This window comes from Mus caroli, chromosome 8 (genome assembly GCF_900094665.2).
Source record: "Mus caroli chromosome 8, CAROLI_EIJ_v1.1, whole genome shotgun sequence".
Taxonomy (NCBI): Eukaryota; Metazoa; Chordata; class Mammalia; order Rodentia; family Muridae; genus Mus; species Mus caroli.
In genome coordinates, this window is record NC_034577.1 from 70,951,374 (window position 1) to 70,957,373 (window position 6,000).

A 6,000-nucleotide genomic window follows, 5' to 3' on the forward strand; every position below is an offset into this window, starting at 1 on the left:
AGAATCCCCTGGGAGCCTGTCCCTGACCCTCCCCCGGAGCCCGCCCGGGATGCCCCCCGGAGCCCGCCCAGGATCCCCCCCAGGAGCTGGTCCCTGTCCCGGTGCGCCCCGCGCGGCACAGGACAAGTCTGTCTCGAGTCGGCTCGTGTACGCTCGGCTTTACCGGCTCGGCGGCGCGCCCATCCGCAGGGACGCACGAGACCCGGCGCCGGGTCCCGCGCTCCGATCCGCTCCCGGCCGCCGTCCCCGCGCTCTGCTTAGCTCCCGGCCGCGGTCCCCGCGCCTCGGCCCCGGCCTCGCCTTGGTGCGCCCGCTCGCTCCCCGAGCCTGGATTGATCTGGTCGCGCTGGCGTCAGGCAGTCGGAACCGCCCAGCCTCCACAGCCCGCCTGCCAATACCCGGCGCACAACCCGCCTGCCGCTTGCCCTCGCTCACACGCGCACCGCGCGCGCCCGCTGCCGCTTAGGGATCCTCTCCAAATTCCCGGCCCGCGCCTTCCTCTGACTCTAGTCCCTGCCTAGCTGCCAGTCAAATTCCAAAGCCTGTGTTATTTTCTGAAAAGTTCTCGAACACGACCATCGAGCCCACTCAATGGTCCTAAAAACGCATTTTTAAAGGCCCTGCAATCACTGACTCAGTGATTTACCGGCCCTTCATGTAGCATGAGCCCCAAATTGGCTGACCTGACAACTACTAGTTAGATGCATTTATTTCCAGTTTGTACCCTTCCTGCGGCAAATGACAGAAACCATTTGTATGTTTGTTAAAAGGTCTCATAGCCCAGGATGACCTCGAACACGCTTTGAAGGGGGAAAGGCCTTGAACTTCTCTTCCTCCAGCCTCCACATCCTCAGTGCTGGGATTACAGGGCTGCACATATTTTTATTTATAAGGTTCTGGGAATCATCAAACCCATGGCCTTATGCATGCTGGACAAGAATTTTACAACTGAACTTTCTTGCTTTCTTGTTTGCCTGGAAATGAGATCTCTCTCTACAGACCAGGCTGGCTTTGGACTGGGAAATACCCTTTTAGTACTGTAAATTTTGGTGCGATCTTTTAGATGACAGTTTTGCCCCTATTCCCACCCATCCCCCCAAAAAACCCACAAAGCAAAAATACACACACACAACGGAACTCACATCTTACTGATCTGTTCAGACACCAAAAACACCTTCTTGAAACAATCAACTTTTTTTCTTGGTCAGTTTCTGGAAGTTGGCATGAAATCTTGAACACTTATCATAATGTTGAGTTATGTTCAGAGAAGAACTATTCTAGGAGTAAATGCCCCACAAACCAAAAAAAGAGAAAAATCATTGCCAGCAATATAAAGAAATACCAAAGGCCACTACAAATTAATGACACTCTCCAATTATTCCTGTACCTTTACATGCTTAGCACTCCACTTAAAATTCTTATTAATTATTTAAGTATTATATCTGCATTACATATTTAATTATTCAAAGGAAATGCAACAAATCCCATAAACCCATAAAATGCCATTTATAAATTATACATAAGAATATTCCTGCTAATTAAATTTCTTTCTTCATTAAACTATTTGAGCACTTACTGGTCAATTCTTGGATCTCATCTTATTTTCCTTAAAAGCAGCATTTGACATAGTTGGTTGCTCTCTGGTCCCTTGGGCAACAGTTGGAGTGAGCCTGGCTTAAAGCCATTCAGGGCCATTCCCCACCCCTCTTTAGCCCCTCTGTAGATGAAAAGAGTGAGGTATATCCACACATGGGAACATTATTCAGCCATAGAAAAGGAAAGAAGCACTTCCCCTGTCTCCCAGGGTGGAATGAGAGCCTCTGTCCCATCCTCAGCACAGAATAAACCGCGTGGGGTAGTGCTGGCCTATAATGCCCACCCTCTGGGCTGGAGCAAGGTCAGAAGTCCAAGGGCATCCTTGGATATATAGTAACTTCAAGGCCACCGTGGCCTCTGTGAGACCTGTCTCAAAAAACAAAATTAAACAACCAAATATTAGACATTCTGCCAAATGAACTTGCTTCCTTCATGCGAGATGTTCATAGTAGACAAAGCCATGGAACAGAATAGGAAAACCCGGGATTACAGTGTCGGGTGCAGGATTGAAAGGCCTAGGAGGGTCTCTAAAGGATTCCAAAATAAGATTAATAATAAAATCAAGTAGTTACACAACTGTGTGGATATAGCAAAAGTCATATGATTGTACATTTTGAATAGCTACATTCTATGATTGTAAATTTTATCCAAATAGTGCTTTTTTTTTTTTAAATTGCAGGCATCTAAAGGCAGTGCACGGTTCTTGTTTAAGTTCTGAAGGGAGGCCTGGAGGGATGCCTTAGGAGTTAAGAGCTGTCTGCTCTTCCAGAGGGTCCTGGGTTCAACTCCCAGCAACCACAGGACAGTTCATAACCATATCTCCAGTTCCAGGGCATCCAATATCCTCTTCTGGCCTCCAGGGCACCAGGCCAGACACACCAGGGAAGGCCTTGTTGAAACATGCATAATATAAGTGAAAACATGGAGACACATACCAGCAAAGCACCATACACATATAATAAAAATAAACAAAAAATCCTAGAGAGATATACAGTGGCATCATGCAACTGTTTATTAAAGTAATGTATAGCACCACAGATGGCCTTTCTTACTGTATGAGTAATGTCCCTAAATGATAGTTACTAATACTATGCACAGTATAAATTTTTATTTTACTCCATGCAGATTATTTCTTTAAATGGTAATAAAATTTTGGATACTCTTTCAAAAAGGGCATTTTTGAGACAGTTGTAAATTGTGATTAACCTCATTATTAAAGTCATTTTGTTTGTTAAAAAACAAAAACAAAAAAAAAAACAAAACAAAAATCACTGGCTTCCCACTTCTCTCAGAATAACCATCTTACCACATGGAGGCCATGCGCAATCTACCTTCTGTTTGCCATTCTCTCCCACCCCAGCCTAGTCTTTCTCTCTTCTCTTCCCAGTGCCATCCTGGCCACCTCCATCTTGCAGATCAGTCTGGACACAGCTCCACCTGAGTGTATGGCCATACCCTCCCTGGACAGCCCTTCCCAGAGACGTCCATGCAGCTCTGCTCACCCGCACCCATGCCATCACTCATAGCGTGCCGTGAGGCCCTCCCTGGCCAGTGTCTGATGTTCACTCGCACTGCTCCTCAGTTCCATGCTCAAATGTGCTCCTTCTCGCTGCTAGCATGCTTGGTCACCCTTCCTTTATTGTTAGTAGATATCTTAGCTAACCAGAAAAATGGGATAACTCATGCTTTTGAGGGTTTTTTTTCTTTTTTGGCTTGTTTGTTTTTGCCTGCTTCCATTCCTCAGTGCCATCAGAACCTAGCTTCTTTAGCCTTCCAATGTACACTGAAAAGCAGCACTCCTCCAGGCCTTCAGCCACAGGCTTGAACTAACGGAGCATCCAGCCTGTGTACTGCCAGCTAATGACTCCCTATAGTGCTGATGACCGTGGTTGGATTGCCCACACCCTTCACACAAGCCAATTGAATAAATTCCTTTCATAACATGTATTTATCATATTCTGTTCTTCCAGAAACCCTTGACTAATACAGTTCCCGTCCCTCCTAGCAGAGGAAAGGGCAGTTCTGCTTCATAGACTCGTGGAACATCAGAAGCCAGAACAGTAGTGCAGGGAGAAGAAGCCAAGGCTGGGAGGGAAGGCGGGGAGGCCCAGGTGCACCAGACTAGCGAGTACAGAGGTGTGAGCACCAGGGAGATCTTATCCTGCTTCCCCCTCTCTATGAACAGACCCAGGACTGCTTCCAGAGAATGGGAGTCTAGTGGGTAGATGAGAGGCGAGTTCTGGACTGTCATCTTCTCAGAGTCAGAAAGCACAGGAAGTAGGGAAATATGGTGGAAATGCCAGGCCACACTGCTGAGTACCCATCTGAAGTTAGCCATCAAAACTTAAAGCAAACCCAGGCAGCCAGCTTCACTTAACTGAAGCCGAACCAGTTGAGTGTCCCAAAAGCTGGGACTCTGCCGGTGAGTGTGATGGAAGGGAGTCAGGCACTAGAGAGCAGAGACAAAGGAGTGACCACAAGCACTGAGTGGTGATGAGCAAGGAGAGAGGGTGACATGATGGGACAGTGATGGTGATAGGATCTGTGGATTGCTGGTCTCTGTGGGGCTTGTGGGTCTCTCAAGTTGAGGGCCATTCTCAAAGAACAGTTTGAGAAAGGGGCACTTGAATGCTGGGACAGTTTGGAGGTAATTGCCCCCCCCCCTAGGCCTGGGGGGGGGGGCGGCACTACTTGGAGTAGGTGTGGCCTTGTTGGAGGAAGTGTGTCACTGTGGAGGTGGGGCTTTGAGGTCTTCTATATGCTCAAGCCATGCACAGTGGGACAGCTTCCTTCTGCTGCCTACAGATCAAGATGGGGAACTCTTGGCCTCTCCAGCACCATGTCTGCCATGCTTCCTGCCATGAGGATAATGGACTAGACCTCTGAAATTGTAAGCCAGCTCCAGTTAGTTATTTTCCTTTATAAGAGTTGCTGTGGTCAGGATGTCTCTTAGCGGCAATAAAGCCTAACTAAGGCAGAGCTTACTGAGCAGAAGGACGACTAAACCCTGGAAAGGCCTGGTCACAGTCTCAGAACATCCCCAGGAAGTACAGGACATCCTCATAATCTTTAGATGACACCATAACCTACTGAATTACGGGTGCGAGGAGGGCGGTGAAGACAGCTGCAGGTTTTGTGTTCGCTGTTTGCCTGGCATTGTTTCAAGCCCTCTGTACAAGTTATTAATCCCTCAAGTAACACACCGAGGAGCCAGAAAGTTGGCTCAGTAGTTTGGAGCACATAGAACCCTTGCAGAGGACCTGAGCTTGGTTCCTAGCATCTACACTGGGTAGCTTCCATCCTCCTGCACAGCTAACTCCGGGAGATCTGACGCCCTCTTCTGGCCACCACAGATGCCTATATGCAAGTGTTCAGGCCCTCCCACGTACATACATATAATTAACAATAAAAATAAATCCTTCGGGCTGGTGAGATGGCTCAGTGGGTAAGAGCACCCGACTGCTCTTCCGAAGGTCCAGAGTTCAAATCCCAGCAACCACATGGTGGCTCATAACCATCCACAACGAGATCTGGCGCCCTCTTCTGGAGTGTCTGAAGACAGCTACAGTGTACTTATATATAATAAATAAATCTTTAAAAAAAATAAATCCTTCTAGTATGGATGTCATTATTTCTGTTTTGCAGATGAATAGCTAACGTGCCAACTGCTAAGTGACTCGCCGCTGGTCCCACAAGTGTGCTGATGCCCTCATGGTACTCAACATGGCCTCTCCTTGTAGCCTGCATACAACAGGTAGGCCCTTTCCCAGATTTTCACAGTGCTGTGCTTAGAGGAGTTTCTGTCTCCAAGCCAAGAGTTATAGGCAAACTCACATCAACAGAACAATGAATTTTTGAAAGTGACTGTATGATCTTTTAAAATTTTTCCATAGTTTTGTGTTCAGTGGCAATCTCCCTTTGGTAGGTCTGTGTCCATTGAGATAGAAGAAGAATGAGTTTACCTACTTTTAATACAATGCCTGAAGAAGCCATGGCTTATAGAAGACCCAAGGGAGAAGGCCAGGGGCTGTGAGACAACTCAAGGTCATTAAAACAGAGTACACTGCCAGTCTCCTGGCTTTTCTTTCTTGGCTAGTTACAGATGGCTGCTGCAGCCTCAGTAGAAGAGGAGATCTGAGCCTGAAACTCCTTTAAGAAAGATGCTACTTACCAGTACCACCTGTGACTGGCTGTCACCACTCCTACAGTCTCTGCCAGCACGCTCTGACAGCCACTCTCCTGCGGTCTTTCCTATCTTCGAGGAAGAGTGGAGAATGTCCTTTTAAAATCTGGATCCTTGTCCCTGTGGAAGAAGGTGAAGGGTAAATACAGCAATGTGCTCAGACGGCTTGCCCCGGATCATGAGCCTTGGGGGGTATGTGTGGGCGGGGGCGGGGGTATGTA

At 47.6% G+C, this 6,000-nt stretch overlaps 1 protein-coding gene across 1 annotated transcript in view; it reads right to left on the minus strand.

Moving 5' to 3' along the window:
* Positions 1-383, minus strand: part of Smad1 (SMAD family member 1) — a 60,516-nt gene extending 60,133 nt beyond the window's left edge. Inside the window, exon 1 of the mRNA XM_021169555.2 lies at positions 164-383. The gene's annotated coding sequence lies outside the window, so the exon portion shown is untranslated. The remainder of the gene's footprint in view (positions 1-163) is intronic.
* Positions 384-6,000: the final 5,617 nt, after the last annotated feature.